The sequence below is a fragment of the Eubalaena glacialis genome, chromosome 1 (assembly GCF_028564815.1).
Source record: "Eubalaena glacialis isolate mEubGla1 chromosome 1, mEubGla1.1.hap2.+ XY, whole genome shotgun sequence".
NCBI classification, from domain to species: Eukaryota; Metazoa; Chordata; class Mammalia; order Artiodactyla; family Balaenidae; genus Eubalaena; species Eubalaena glacialis.
Genome location: NC_083716.1, coordinates 81,432,200 through 81,449,057, shown reverse-complemented (window position 1 = coordinate 81,449,057; position 16,858 = coordinate 81,432,200).

The window sequence follows — 16,858 nt, the reverse complement described above, 5'->3', positions numbered from 1 at the left end:
AATTTTTATTGGAGTATAGTTGCTTTACAAGGTTGTGTTAGTTTCTCTTTCCACCTTACAGATTCCTTTTACGATCGTCTCTTAGATTATTTCCAGCGCATTTAGTCATATTTAGAGGGAAGGAGCAGGGACATGTGAGTGTACACCATCTTGTCATGGAATGCCCAGTCAATCTTTCAAGTGTTTGGAACGTATTGTCACAATGTCTGTCCCTTGGGAAAGGTGTAACAATTCATACTCCCACTGGCAATGTCTGCATGCATCCATTTTCTTCTTCCATGAAAAAACATCTGATGCTGTGATTTTGTTTTTAAATTTTGCTTCTTGTTCCTAATAAGATGATTAATTAATATGGGCTGCTGGCTCTAGTCTATGAATCCAAACCTTGGAGATGCCACAAAAGGGATAATTAATTGATAGAGCCCAGAACGAAGATGAAAACCCATGAGAAATCCCGTGGAGGCAGAGCCCAGTGGGGTGAGGGAGGGGAGGGGAGGCACATTCCAGTTTGGAAGCTGCTGCTCAGCTACCCAGGGTCAGGCTGGGACAGCTTCTTTCCTACCCACGCCCTGGGGTCCCTGCCTGCCCAGCACTGCTCTTGTGAGGAGGAGATCCTATGCCAGACACAGGCATCCAGGCAATGCCAGAGTAGCCCGGAACCTACCTGGAGTGAGTGCCACACCACCTCGGCAGGTTAGCGGGCTGCCTTATGGCACCTCCCCATCTGAGCGGATAGTCAATTACGATGCAGGTTGACAGCCCTTGGACAAAGACAGCACCCAGGCTGGAAGACAGGGAAGTTCCCTGAGGCCCAGAGCAGCCCCTCGGGAATGAGCAAAAAAGGGGAGGCTGAGCCAGGTACTCTCACCCTACTCTCTGCCCTGAGGAGCATCCTGCCCGCCTTCCCTAACCGTCCCTGGAAGGTGCTGCCTGGGGCTAAGGCTCCCGGCTTCTCCTCCCAAGTGACCGGCTAAGGTGGCTCACCTTCCTCAGGGAAAGTGAGCAGCTGTAGGGAAAAACGAGACACGTGAGAAGAGTAAACTCCGAGAGACAGAGACCACAAGCTGAACACCAGAGGGAACAGATAAACAAACAAGACAGGAAAAGCATTTACATGTGCATGATAAATATCCTCAGGAGGATATTGGAAATATGAGGCTAGATGATGCAGTTATGAAGAAGAACCAGCTGGGGTTAAATGGGTGTGAACAATGGAAGTGCTGAAATGGTTAACTCAGTGGGAAGGTTAAAGGGCAGAAGAACAAATGAATGAACGGGGATCAGGTTGGGGGCTCTTCTGGAAAAGATGAGGAGGAGCCCAACGAGATGGAGAGTTAAGGAGGGGTGGAGGTGAGAAGGGAAGGCGTTCACATTCATCTCATATGAGTGCCAGAGGGGGAGGAAAAGATCAACAGATAAGAGGAAATATTTGTCAAGTAACAGAATTTTCCCATTTCCAATTCCTGCCAGTGATGCATGTGCTCAGTGCTTTTAATTTTTGCCGGTCTGCTGGGTACAAGAAATATTTCATTATTGTTTAAATTTGCATTTTTATCAGATAACTAGAGGGCTTTAGCATCTCTTCAAGTGTTTATTGGCCATTCTCATATCTTCTGTAATTTGTGCATCTCCTTTGCTCATTTTTCTGTTGGGTTCTTGGCCATTAGTGACTTTGTAAAAGCTCCTTATATATTCTGGATGTAAACCCTGTGGCTGTTTACAAACCTTATAAATATTTTTTCCCTAATATGACACTTGTCTTTTGGGGTTTTTTTAAAGATTTTTATACACATATATATATTATTTATTTATTTTTGGCTGTGTTGGGTCTTCGTTGTGATGTGCGGGCTTCTCATTGCAGTGGCTTCTCCTGTTGCAGAGCATGGGCTCAGTAGCTGTGGCTCATGGGCTCAGTAGTTGTGGCTCGTGGGCTCTAGGCGCATGGGCTCAGTAGTTGTGGCTCATGGGCTAAGTAGTTGTGGCTCACGAACTCTAGAGCGCAGGCTCAGTAGTTGTGGCGCACAGGCTTAGTTGCTCCACGGCATGTGGAATCTTCCCGGGCCAGGGCTCGAACCCGTGTCCCCTGCATTGGCAGGCGGATTCTTAACCACCAGGGAAGCCCTGACACTTGTCTTTTGACAAGTCCATGATGCCTTTCTTTGTATAGAGGTTTTAAACTTCCATAACAATCAAATCTGGTATTTTCCTTTATGGCTTTCAGGTTTTGTGTCTTGTCAGGGTGAGTCATTCCTACCTATTTAATTACAAAAATGACCCTCTATTTTAAATATCCTCCTATTGTAAAAAAAAATCTTTCCATTTGTTTTCTTAATTTTTAAATTTTATTTTTAGCTTAAAATATTTAACTCATAATTATTAAAGTATTACTTTTCTCTTCAAATTAATATTATCAAGCTATTAATTATTGGTTTTATTTACTTTTATTGATTTGTTTTTCATTTAGTTTATTTTGAAGTAATATATGAACATATTTAGTTTGTAAACATTCCAACGATACAGGAATAGTGTAAAAAGAATGTTTTTCTCTTTAACTTCCTTCCAAACTCTCTGCTTCACAGCTAGCCACAGTGATCTGTCTGATGTGTATATTCCAGATCTTTTTTGGACACTTATATTCATGTATATTTATTTTCCTCCATGTGTTGTCTTTTAAAAAAACAAATAGGATTGTCTTATTTGGAAGTTTCTACTTTTTTTTTAATTGGGGTAGAGTTGTTTTACAACGTTGTGTTAGTTTCTACTGTACAGCGAAGTGGAGTTCCCGGTGCTATACAGCAGATTCTCATTAGTTATCTGTTTTATACATATTAGTGTATATATGTCAATCCCAATCTCCCAGTTCATCCCATCCCCCCTTCCCCCTTGGTGTTCATACGTTTGTTATCTACATCTGTGTCTCTATTTCTGCCTTGCAAACTGGTTCATCTGTACCATTTTTCTAGATTCCACATATGTGCATTAATATACAATATTTGTTTTCTCTTTCTGACTTAACTTCACTCTGTATGACAGTCTCTAGGTCCATCCACGTGTCTACAAATGACCCAATTTTATTCCTTTTGGAAGCTTTCTATTTTTAACTACTGTATGTGTCTCAGAGGATCTTTCTATATCATTGCAGTGTGTGTGTGTGTGTGTGTGTGTGTGTGATCCTTGTTCGGTTTGTTAATCCTGTAGAGAACTGGGAGCTTCGCATTTTCCCGTGTTTTGGTAACATCCATAACAGCATCCCCTGTCCCTGGAGGCTGATGGAGCCCCTCTAATCCCTTTTTACCTTTTTAGTTCTATGTTTATTGTTCTTTTCAGGTTTTCTGCCTCTTGTTAAGCCTATTTTGGCGATTTATATATTTCAGGAAAATCTTCCATTTCATCCAGATACAACAAAACCGACCAGAGTGAAGCTGTGCCTACCATCTTCTTGTGGTTTAAATCATCTCCTTCATATCTGCAGTCATGTCCCTTTTTTTAACCTCACATTTTCAGTTTCGTACCTTTTCCCTTTTTTCTTTTGCTTGACTTTCCAGAGGTTTGCTTATTTTAATGGTCTTTTCAAAGAACTGGTTTTTTGTTTTATTTATCAAATCTACTTTTATTACTGTTGTTTTCAAATTAAATTAGCTTATTTCCTATTTCATCCTATTTAAAAAAGCTTAGTTATGTCTTTCTTATATTTAAGTATACATATGTATACTCAAGGCTATAAAATGTCCCTTTCTTTGGACATGTGCCATAGGTTTTGATAGGTCATGCTCTTATTGTACATCTCTTCCTCAACTTACAATGGGGTTACATCCTGATAAACCCATTGTAAGTAAAAAATATCATAAGTTGAAAATGTATTTAGTATACCTAATCTACCAAACGTCATAGCTTAGCCTGGCCTACCTTAAACATGCTTAGAACACTCACATTAGCCTATAGTTGGGCAAAATCACGTAACACAAAGCCTATTTTATAATAAAGTGTTGAATAGCTCATGTAATTTATTGAGTACTGTACTGAAAGTAAAAAACAGAACAGTTGTCTGGGTACAGAATGGTTGAAAGTTATCAGTTGTTTATCCTTTTGATCATGTGGCTGACTGGGAGCTGTGGCCCAGCATCACGAGAGGGTACCGTATTGCATTTCACTAGCCCAGGAAAAGACCAAAATTCAAAATCTGAAGTACAGTTCTACTGAATGCACATTGCTTTCACACTACTGTGAAGTTGAAAATCGTTAAGTCAAAACATTTTAAGTCAGGGACCATCTGTAGTCTGTTTCTAAAGAGTTTTTCATTTCAGTTTTTATTTTCTCTTTAACATAAGTTGCCTTTCTCTTTTTTCCCCTTTTATTCTGTTTATTACAAATTCATTTGAGGATATAGATTTCCCTCTAAATGCCAGTTTTGTTGAATTCCATATTTTTATATGAATACCTTACTGCTATTGAGACCCAAACATTTTATAATTCCCATTGTGGAAATTAATTTTGTTTCCAAAATGCATTTTTAACATTCTTATTGTCCCTAATTGTATTGCAACCTGGGGACAGAATGTGATCTGTGAAAGATGCTGAGGGCTCTTTGCTCACCCAGCACAGCATCAATGTTTCCAAATGCTCTACGAGAGCCTGACAAGAACATATGTTCTCTGTTGGGTTCAAATCTTTCTGTAAAAAGCGAGTTAGAGATATTCTGATCTATTTTCCTGTTCTGTAATAGCCTCACTTGTTTTGTTTGCTGAAATCTCTGGCGCTAGTGAATCTTTTAACATATCCAGGATGTTTCTCTGCTTAGGCTGAAGGGGTAGAGTGGAGAGAGGCCAGATACCTGTTGTCCAGGACTGGCACCTTTTCACTTGCTCTCCTTGCGTCTTGCCAGGTAAGTGCTCCCCTGTCTCAGAGTGTAGTGAGCACAGTAGGCAGGAGTTGCAGGGTGGGGTGCATTTCTCCTGGGTTGGGGGTGTGTGTGCCATCTCTGCTGTTGTAGTGGAGACACTGCCCACTTCCCTGCCTTGTGACAGATACTGTTGGTCAGCTGGCTCCCACCTGGCCTGGGCTCCTGGCCGGCCCACTGTGTGGAGATGGTCCCAGCAGTGATGGAAAGGAATGCAGGCTCCTGAGAGAGTACCAGGGCCTCCCAGGGCCACTGCTGCTCTGACACCAGGGTGTCTGGGAAGCCCCACACGTCTTCCCCAGCGGGCGGTCCTCCTCCTGTGGTGATTCTCAGGGTGCCCCCCTCAGCCTGCAGCTCTGTCTGCCTTGCACTCCGTCTTACCCCACTCCGTCACCTCCTTATCCTCTGCTCTCCCAAACTGACTCACATCTTCCCTGAGGTTTATGAGAAACAGCTCTAGCATGGTGCTCTAGCAGGGTGCTAAGAGTGTGGAGTTTCTGAAAGCAGGGACTCAAACAGATATCTGCACACCCATGTTCCCAGCAGCATTATTCCCAATAGCCAAAACTTAGAAGCAACCTAATTGTCCGTCAGTGGATGAATGGATAAACAAAATGTGGTGTATCCACACAATGGACTATTATTCAGCCTTAAAAAGGGAAGGAAATTTCGACATATGCTACGAGGTGGATGAACCTTGAAGATATTATGCTTAGTAAAATAAGCCAGACACAAAAGGGCAAATACTATGTGATGCCACTTATATTGGTACCCAGAAAAGACAAATTCGAAGGGATAGAAAATAGAACAGTGGTTGCCAGGGGCTGGGGGGAGGGAGAACGGGGAATTGTTTCATGGGTTTGGAGTTTCAGGTTGGGAAGGTGAAAATTTTCTGGAGATGGATGGTGGGGACGTTTGTACAACATTGTGAATGTACTTAATACCACTGAACTGGATATTTAAAAATCGTTAAAATGTAAGTTTTATGCATATTTTATCACAACTAAAAAAAAAAAAAAGCATGGACTTTGGAGCCAGTCTGCCTGTACCAAATCCTGCCTTGGCCATTAAGTCGCTGGGCATTAAGCAGGTTACTAAACCTCCTTGTTCCTCATTCCTCATCTGTAAAATGGGAATCCTAGTGTTTAAAGCATGGCTCTGGGGGGTAACACTGGCAGAGTTGTTAAAGCGGCCTGGCCCAGTGTTAGGGACAACTGCAGCCACCTTCCCTGGGGTGCCTCCATGGGGCTGGGATTGCGAGAAAGGAGCTCTTTTTACCATCTTGTTTATCCCCAGCCTTCTTCCAGGAGGGCTTAGCCATGCTTCTCCCACCCAAGCCACAGCACCCCTGCCCATCGTGCCCTACTTGTTCATTGACCTCTAATAACATCTCCTTCATGCTCAGCTCTAGAGTGGCAGGCACCAGCCCCTGACCACTGGCGTCTCGGTTCCCCGTGGGCTCGGCGCAGGCGTCCATCTGATTTCTCCTAACACTTTATTGCATCTGTTTGTTGAGACACCTGCTTCCCCCACTGGCTGTTAACGTCCTGGACAAGGTGCTCGGCTGTGAGTGACCGAGTGACCGAGGCCGCACGGTCCTCCTGGGTCCTCCGCTACCGCAGCCTGCCTGCCTGCCGGGCTCGGCAGTGCGGCCCCCTCCCGGAACTGACCAAGATATCGTGTTCTTTGCTGCCCTAACACCCGGCCCTGCTGCCCGTCAGCAAATGCTGTGGGGCTGGACTGGTCCTCTTCTGGGGGCCTCACTTTCCCCGTCGGTGATATAAACCAACGAGGGCATCGTAGCTCTGATAACCGTGTGCCTTTCTGACAGGGAGCGGGGTCAAGCCCGTGTCAGCTTAGCGGGGCCACCCAGGTGAGAGAGGTTGTGCGTGCACACGTGTGCGTGCGTGTGCGTGCGTGCGAGTGCGCCGCGTGTACGTGCGGGCAAATGTGCACGTTTGTGTGTTCAGACGGAGGACGGCCCCAGCTCCCAGCAGAGCGGGAGGCTTTCTTCCTCTCCAGACCCTGGAGCGTAGAGGAGGAGGGCCTTTTCCGAAGTCTTAGGTGAGTAAGCTCGCCGCGCACGCTGCTTGGGCTCCGCTCCCCGCGCTCATCCCGGGGAGCTACACGCAGAGGCCGGGAGGGGGCGCCCCAGACAAGCAAATGCAGAGGGACGGCAGGTGGGCCTCCGCCTGATTGCCAGGGAGGGGGTAGCGCGCGACTCGGATCCTTGCCTACCGCTGACAGTGGGAATAATAATAATTATTAATCACGACAGTTATTGCTTATTTAGCGCTTATGCTCCCAGGCACTGGGCTGACTGCATAACGTGCATTGTCTCGTTTTATTTCGCCAATATTTGGAACCCTGTATTTTTGTAAATCTGTTATCAAAAAGCTCCCAGAGTTGAGCTAAAAGTATAGAGACCCAAGTTCTGCCACTCAGTAGTTGTGTGACTTTGGACACGTCTTTGAGCCTGAGATTCTTCTACATAAAATAGATTTTTTTAGCCTGTGTGTGTGTACATACACACAGGTGTGTGCAAGTGTGTGCGTGTGTGCATGCACACGTGTGTGTTTTCATGGACGTGTCTGTGTGAGTGTGTGTGTTTGCACGTGTACATTAAAGACCATGGAGTTGGAGTTGGAGGAGTCTAGAGGACATGCCAGGAAGGCAGTTGACACCAGGCATTTGGTGCCCAGGAGAGAAGCAGTGTTCCCCATGCATCCTGCGGGGTGGTGTTCTGGGGAGAGAGGCTCAGAGCCTGCTTACAGTAAGGAAAGAGGGGCGCTGGGGGCTGGACCAGGGCAGTCCTGTGCTTCAGGGGAGGTGGAGAGCATGACTGAGAAGATGGAGAGAATGGTCAGAGAAGGGAGTGGAAAAAGGGGGCATCGAGAAATGCACAGGCTGCTGGGAGGGCATCTTGGCACCTGGGCTGAGGCTGTCCCTTGGGAAGGAGGCTGCCATAGGGATTGTGCTCGCCGGTTGGAACAGAAGCCCTAGAAGGAGGCCTATGAGTATGGCCGAGTGGGCATAAGGCAGTGACGGTGCCACAAGCAGGAGAGAGATGGGTTATTCCACAAGCATGGTTGGGACAACTAGTTAATCCACTGAAAAAACATAAAGTCACTCCTTACATTATGGTTAACATAAATTCCAGGTAGATTAAAACTTTAAATGTAACAAAAAGAGGAAAACTGAAAAGAAAAGACTTGTGAGAAGGTGGTTAATTTGGGTATTATCCCAGGAAGCAGGAGTGAGCGAGTGGAGACGGGCGGAGGTGGGTGAGATGCTGACTGTGGGACTTTGAGGCTGCGTCGGGGGCTCCTCCTGCCACTGCTCCCCCCAGAAGTTCCTCTGAGGTCTGGATGCCTCGCACACACAGTCTCCCTGAGTCAGGTAAGGGAAACGTTAGGTGAGATGCAGCATCTGAAGTCAGGGGCCGCGGAGAGTGTCCTGGGCACCCGCTGCCGTAGGTTTGGGAAGGAGAGAAAAGTCCCGACCCTGGAGCCTGTGGCTTGAGGACCTATTTGAACTTGCTTAGACCCTTCCACGCTTTTTTTAGGTCTGCATATTTTTCCATGGTTGCAGTCATGGAAAGGTACGCTGCTAAGTCGTCTTGACTTATCCACTTTATTTTATTATTTTTATGTTTTATTTTTTGGCCGCGCAGCTTGTGGGATTCTAGTTCCCCAACCAGGGATTGAACCCAGGCCCCCTGCAGTGAGAGCGCAGAGTCCCAACCACTGGACCGCCAGGGAAGTCCCAGTCCACTTAATTTTAAGACTTGGATCTCTCTCTTATGATACGGCTTAGTCCGGCTGTTGCTGTTGCTGAGACCTCCCTGTGGCTGGGCACTCTGGTTGTCGTCAGCATTCTGCTCTTCCGCCATGGGGCTTCCCTGAGGCCGGCTGGCGTGGACTTCCCAGGGTGGACCATGCTCTGCACTGCATTGCTATCCCCATCCTCACCATCACTGCCAGCACTGGTGGACAACTTTCCATGCCCCAAGCCCAGTTTCAGGTGCTTTACAGGAATTTTCTCTCAGCCCTTGTACTAGAAGCAGAGGCACGGTTGTCACCCTCTTTACTGATGAGGCGCTGGAGCTTGCAGAGGTTAAGTAACAAGACCAAGGGCATCACTGTTTCCATCTGGTTTGCCACCAGCCCAGCCCTTCTCCCTGTGTCCACCTCCCTTCCCACCTTAACAGAGACACCATCAGGAGCCTCATTGGGTCCAGCCAGGGGGCTCTGGGGGCTCCATCAGCCCCTCAGTCCCTGGGCTTCCCTGAGGTACAGAGCTGACTGGTCTCTCCCAGCTCTGGGAAGATGCGCGTCTTGCCATCAGGGCCTCCACAGGGCCTGGCATGGGGTCCTGGAGAGATCTTGTTCTATGAGCCCCCCACCCTGCACGTGTGCACACACACATGCACACACGTATGTACACACGCACCCCCATGCCCTCTTGTCTCTGAACCTTGAATTATACCCTCCCCTGCCCATTCTTGCCCATCCTTCAGGACCATCCTCAAAACCCCATCTCAGCCATCTCTGGTTCTCTTTTTTTCCCTTCCTCATAGAAGAAGTGATGCTCTCCTCTGTCACCAAACGTTCATTAGGTGCTTAGTGAATGCCAGGCCCTCCTGTGTCAGGTGCAGCTACCAAATGCAATCTGTGTGCTAAGCCCAGGCTCCTCTGGGAGTCCCACGGTGGGCTGCCCCTGTGTGCATCTGCAGGTCTGTGTCCTAGTTTCTAGGTGTGTTCCTTCATCCCTGCATTTGTACATTTGTTCAACAAATTGATGTTGAGAAACTCTCATATGTACTTTCTCACCATGGTCAGGACATAGGACTATAGAGTTAGCTACTCTGGGCAGCTAACATAAAGTATTCTTAGAGAAGCAACCAGGAGGCGTCGTTATAGGACGTTGGCCTTGGGTGTATCCCGTAGTCTTCTGTGGTTGGGTTAATAGGAGTTGTGTCCCCAGGGTACTGAACTGCAAAAATGAAGAAGCAGACTTTGAGATCATCCCCTCACCCCCACCCCATCCCACCCCAGCCTCTAACTCCAGGGGGGGATGATCCTGTCTTCTCTTTCTAATAACAATCAACTAAAGACAGCCGCTATCATCTACTGGGTGCTCTCTCTGGGCCAGGCTCTGTGTTTAGTGCTTTATATGTATTCTGTTATTTTGAACCTCAAAACAACCCTATACTTATCCCCATTTCACAGATGAGGATATTGAGCCCGTGAGGTTAAGTAGATTCCCCCAAGGTCTCTTAGCCAGTAGGTGGCAGCACCACAGTTGGCTTCACCCCTGGAGCTCCGGGGCTTATACCCACAAAGCCGCATCGTATAATCTCTGTGCCAGGCTCTTCACAGCAGTCTTGACAAGCAGATTGGTGATTGGTCCTGCCCCACTGAGGCGCAGGCAGGCTGGAGCGAGGACGGTGCAGCTGGAAGAGCTGGAAAGAGAGTCCAGAGCTCGTTCCCCTGAGCAGGGGGCCCTGGTGTGAGAGGGTGGACGCAGATCCACGCCCACCTGCTGCACGCAGGTTTTCTAGGCAGCCCTCCTTACCTGTAAAACTAGGAGGGCCTAGGATGTGGGCCCGCTGGGCAGGTAACTGGGCCTTCACCTGACAGGTGTCTGCACACGTGATCGCTGGGGAGGGTGCCTGGGGCTTGGCAACCAGCGCTGCTCGCTGGCCCTGTCATGGCCCTGATCCCAGGTGGGGCGGCCCCTGCAACCTCCTGCCCTGGGTGCCAAGCCCCGGCCTTCCCTCCTCCTGCTCTCTCTGGCACTGGTTGCCCTAAATCGGCCCCGTGTGAGCAGTAGCCCTTCTAGAAACCACGTCCTCCAGGGAGATTTGATTATGTCCTGGTGGTGCCACCTCGCTAATGCAATCAGGAAGTTTCCTCAAGACCTCAGCTGCTTTGCTGGCAGCCGGGCCTGGCTCCCTGGATGACCGTGCTGCTCCTGGGCTCACGGCTTCTCTCCAGGCTGGACGGGCCTCAGAGACCCTCCACCATCCACGCCAGTGCCCACAGGGAGGGGCCAGCTCTGGGGCACAGCCTCGCCAGAGTGTCTTGTTGTTGCTTTCCTCTCTCCTCCCTCCCTTTGAGGTCCTTGGCTCTGGTTTTATTCAGAATCATGGAGAGTCTTTATCTGTTTAGAGAAAGCACTCAGCAATGAGGAATCAGTACTTTAGACCTTCCAGACAATGGCCATTTTCCATCAAGGTTAGGCTCTTAACTGAAGATTTTAAGAAGAGAGGAAAACTGGGGAGAGTCCAGAAATTCTCTCCAGTATAATCTGTAATCAGAACCAAAGAGATGTGTTAATTCCCGTGGGTTCTCTTCCTGGGATTGCCCAGAGTGTGGCATCAACAGACACTGGGAGTCGGGGTGAGAGGGCGCTGATGGGGTGAAACGTTCCAGGAAGCAGAGACAGGGAGGGCTGGGGCACACCTTGCTCTTGGTTTCCCTGTGCCTCCACCTCCTCACTCCAGTCTGCACCCAGGACTGACCTCAGAGGCAACTCGGTGTCGTGCCGTCTGAAAACGTGGGGACAGGGCCTCCAGGGGTGAGTGTGCGCTGCAGCTGGGCAAGCGGGGGCCTTGGGGGCAGTGCAGGGTGGGTGGCGGTCAGGGTCTGGGGCCGAGTTGAGGGTCTGGGTTTTCCCAGCCCGGCAGGAACTAGAGTTTGAAGGTGAGGATGATGCAGGATGAGCGGAGGTTTCCCAAGAGGTGGCCAGAAGAACCACTTCTCCAGGTGCATCGGGCGGCCGGGGCCCCACTCCAGGGGCACATGCTGCCTGTCCCATGTGCCCTCTCCACGTGGCCCCAGTGGAATTCCCTCTGGCCTGGCCTCCTCACTCCTTGCACCCCCTGCAGCACGCTGTGGCTTCTGCGAGTGGAGCTGTCAGGAAGGAGGTGCGATGTTAGCTGTACCCTGGGGGTTTCTTAGCCCTGGGCTCTGGGCCCGGATCTGCACACGGGCTGAGGGTCCCCCGACAGATCCCGCTGGCTTCAGCAGAGGTCCCCACGAGCCCACTCCACGGCCCCGCTTTCTGACCACACAGCATAGCTGCCGGTTGGACAGAGAACAGACAGGGCCTTGGACCTGGGGGCAACCATGGACAGGACGGTGATGATGACACGGCCACGTCGTCATTGATTTCCACACCAGCCTGATCCCGTCCCACGTGTGACTTCTCTCCCTTTCCTGCTTAACATTGCTGAGGGCTCCAGGCCTGAAGTGAGACATGGGATCTTTCTGTGGGTCAGGATGGAACACAGGAAATTAGAAAAAAGTACCGTTACCACGTGTTGAGACCCTACTACGTGCCAGGAGCTTTAAGATTCCCTAAAACAATCTTGCAGGTTATTCTCCGTCACCCTCCTGGCGACACAGGAGGAACTGGGGCTCCTGGAGGCTCAGTGACCCTCCCCTGAGGGTCCAGGTGACCTGGCCCAGATGACAGTGCCGACGCGGAAGTGAGGCTGGTATTGGAGGCAGGTTGGTCCAGGGCCCTGGCCCTCCCTCCGCAGGCAGCGCTGTGAGAGGAAAGGGTGTCAGTGGACGGTGGGCTTGGCTCCCTTGGGAGAGCTGGGTCTCCACGACCTGCCAGCCACTGCATGCTGGGCTCCCCGGGAGAGCTTGGAGGACGGGCACTCCCTCCTTCCTACTGCCTGCCTGAGTCCTCTGAGTGCCTTTGGGCCACATGGCAGCGAGCTTTTCTGTGCCCCTGAGGGGACCAGGACCCCTGAGAGGCGGGCGTCCTCCCACCTCCTGGCCCAGGAGCCCGAGCACTACTTGCTGCTCTGCCATTTATTCCTCCTTTATGTTCGTGCCTATCACAGAACAAAAAGCAAGGCTGTGTCAGGGAACCAGGGGCGGTGGCCAAGACTACCACCCATTTCTTTTTTTTTTTCCGCTGGAAAGCCCCATGGTTTGGCTTTCTGCCTGCCACCCGTTTCTGACAGTACTCACTTTTGGATTAATTCGGAAAGTGACCTACATTGATTACATTACTGGGTTCCCACAGAAATGTGTCCAGAACCAGAACTTAACATGGCATTCTGAGGAGGTTGGAGTGAGATCTGGTCACACGAAGAACGTCCCTGTATTAGTCAGGAAACCACTGGGGACCCTCAGATGTCTTCAGGCCTTTGTATGGGCAAACACGCAGTAACAGGTCTCCTGCAGTGGGTTGGGAAAATACTGATCTTTCCGAACACATGACTATGGCTGCTTGTCCTGGGTAATGAGAATTATAATATATCCTGTTTTCCTTTTTACCTTGGCTTCTAGGAAGCTCAGCGCCAAGTTTTATGCTCAGCTCCAGACCTGCTTTCCTTGGCCTGGTTCTCTGGTACGGCCCCTGGTCTCTCTCTATCGAATGAGGCTGTTGCTCAATTTTCGTACATTTTTCCCCATTATTGCGGATTGTGGGACATCTTTTCTGAAAGGAGGTCAGGCATAAAGAGTGAGTAAGAAATGACAGGAGGTGACTTTGTCCTTGAAGGGCTCTCTGCCCAAGATGGGTTATGGCTTGTGGGCAGGGAAGGAGTGGGACCAAAGGCCTCAGGGGTGGTAACCCGGGAACAGGTGTCAAGGAGCACACACCTACAGGGACATCATGGCATGTCGTGTGACATGGACACTAGAGATACGCAGAAGTGTTCCGAATGAGCATGACTGAAGCTAACTGTGCACAGGAGGGAAAACCGGATCACAGTGGTCACTACTTTCCCATTTCTTGACTGTCTTGGCTCGTACCTGTGGCGACATTGCACGTGTCTGTGTTGTGCATTGCTCACTAACCTTGTGGCAGAAAGAGAAGCCTCAGGCTTTACACCAGCTCGTGTCTGACAGTGGCCTTCTTACATCTTGCTGAGACCCAGATTTTCCCTATTTTTTTCCCCTGATGAAGATAGCGCTACAGTGAGCCCGTTAGAGCCTAGAGCATTTCCCTTCTCTTCGGTCATTTCTGGGGGTAATCGCCCAAATGTGGAATTAGTGTGCCCGAGGAGGAGCATTTGAATGCAGGTAATGTGTGGGACCAGCCTGAAGGACGGGGCCAGTTCCCGGGCCACATCCCCCCGAGATGCTTGCTCTTGTACCCCAAACTTGTCACTGCTGGGTTTGGCATTAAGACACTAATTTGGTGTAGCACTGAATCTGAATTTCTTTGACTGCTATGTGGTTGGACAGTTTGCTCTAGTTTTTGTTCTTGTGGGATTTTTTTTTTTCTATTTGTGTTTCATTCTCATAAACTATCTGTTCAGACCCATCACACCTTTATCAATCAAGGACTTGCTGAATTCATTAAAATTTGAGTGAATATTTTATAAAACTAGCTATAGGTCAGTCATATTTGATAGAGACAGTTTCTAGGCTGGTTTCCTTCTAATTTTAGTTTTTTTCTTAGAAATTCAGATTGTTTTCTACTCAAGTCAAGGCCCTGATTTTGCTGGTGAGAGGGGACCGTCCCTGTCCTGATGCAGTTCCCCACCCCAAGTCTGGGGGCCAACTGAGCCTGGCTGGGAGGGGTCTTGGGGGGCACATCCTGTGGAACTGAGGCCTGGACACATCGTGCTTTATTCCCACTCGGGCCCCAGAGGCCTGGGACCTGGGGCAAGGTGGACACCTGGACAGGGGTTGGGGGCACACGGTGCCTCCTGAAGGACCAGGGTGGGTGAGCTCCCCACTCAGCCCCGGGAGGGCGGTTGCAAAGGAATTCTTTTTTTTTTTTAATTAATTAACTTATTTGTTTTTGGCTGCATTGGGTCTTCGTTGCTGTGCGCAGGCTTTCTCTAGTTGAGGCGAGCGGGGGCTACTCTTCGTTGCGGTGCGTGGGCTTCTCAATGCGGTGGCTTCTCTTGTTGCGGAGCACAGGCTCTAGGTGCGCAGGCTTCAGTAGTTGTGACATGTGGGCTCAGTAGTTGTGGCTCATAGGATCTAGAGCTCAGGCTCAGTAGTTGTGGCACACGGGCTTAGTTGCTCTGCGGCATGTGCGATCTTCCCAGACCAGGGCTCGAACTGTGTTCCCTGCATTGGCAGGCAGATTCTTAACCACTGTGCCACCAGGGAAGTCCCTGCAAAGGAATTCTTACCTGCGCTGTGTGGCTCTCCAGCCCCACCTGAGAAGGGAGGTCCCATGACCCTCAGGGGCCACACGGCCCTCCATGCTGGTCTGTGCTGGATGAGCCCTGGAGGACATGGTAGGGGTTGGGGGGGGAGCACCCCCAGTGGAGGGTTTTGTGCAGCAGAGTCAGAAACAGGGAGGAGCTGAGTCACAGGCACTGAGCAAGACCTCTCCTATCTCTTCTCGTTCTGCAGACCCAGCATCTCCTCAGCCTCCTGCCCACCTTGCCTTCCCCTTGGGGTTCCTTGGCAGACAGTCAGTCCAGCTGATCACGTACTGTCCTCTCCCCACGAACCTTCCCTTGCCGGCTGCTGCAGTCGATCCCCAGGCCTCTGTGCAGCACTTCCTTGGCGTGGCATCCCAGAGGACTTCCTGGTAGAGGTGTCCCTGCAGGCACAGGCTGGCTGTGTACACGGCCCACAGCTAGGCGCAGTAGGTGGTTATCAGACTAATGTGTTTGTTGGATGGTAGGTTCTGGCAGGCAAGTGAGGTTCCCTTCAGGTCCCTGTGGGATCTCCTCAGCCCCTTCAGATGGGAGTGTGGAGTTCAGGGTGCTCTGAGTGGAGTGGGAGGCTGGGAGGTGCTCCTTTTCTGCCTCACTGCAGAGGCTGGGCGCAGTTCCGGAAGGCAGCCAGCCTTCCCCTTGTCTCCGGCCTCCTTTGTGTATGAGTCACCATCTGGAAGTCACCCTCATTTGTTTTAATTTAACGGGACTCGGCTCATTCTGGGAGCACGGCCACTGGTTTGTCCTTCCTTCTACTGTAGCTTTACGCTTCTGTGAAAAATGGGGGCAGGGTGCAGAGTGCTTTGCAATAAAGCACTTCCCCCTCATCATCTTTTAAAAAGTTTTTCTTAACAGAAGCAATGGGAGAAATTTACTGGCCTGTCAGAAAAGCCATCTCTCATCAGACTGGAGAAAGGAAAAGCAGAGGTCATCAATTCATGGGCAGTGTCTCAGGAAGGGATTAAATCATTTAGCAACATGTCCTTAAGAAATCATTGCAGCCTCACACTGCCATTTTCTTTTCCTGGACTTTCCCATCAAATACATTTTCCAAATGCAAGGCGAGTCAGCTGCTGATGGTCGGAAGACTGCTCCATTTCTAGAAGAATAGGCAGACCTGCGTGCATGTGGGCTTGTGGATGATACACACACGTGTGCCTGCATGAGCCAACAAATCGGTATTTGTATGATACAGTTCCATAAACACACACACACAACCATTGTCTAGCTGTGATGTTCAATTTTTTTTTTTTTTTTTTTGGCTGCATCGCGGCATGGGGGAATCTTAGTTCCCCAACCAGGGATTGAACCCGTGCCCCCTGCAGTGGAAGCACAGAGTTGCAGGCCCCTTGATAGTCACTGCACCAATGGTTGGGAGCTTTGGCTTTGAGGCCTGCTGGACCGGGGTTCAAATTGCAGCTCTGCACTAGTGAGTTGTGTGGCCTACCCTCTCAACACTGTCCTCCTTGGGCCACGTGAGCCTGGAACACGAGGTGCTGTGACTGGCATTTACGTTGATGGATGGGGGTCCTTTTGCTTGACAATGTCCCTGAAGTTCTGGCAGCCGCTCTCAACAGGACAAAGAGGGCACCAGGACACTCCACTAGCCATGAGGCATGAGGTATGGATAACTAAGATATTGTGGCTAATTTTATGTGTCAACTTGACTGGATGATGGGGCACCCAGATGAAACATGATTCCTGGGTGTGTTTGTGAGGGTGTTTATGGATGAGATTAGACTGAGTAAAGCAGATTGCCCTCCCATGTGAGTGGGCCTCATATAATCAGTTGAAGGCCTGAATAGAAC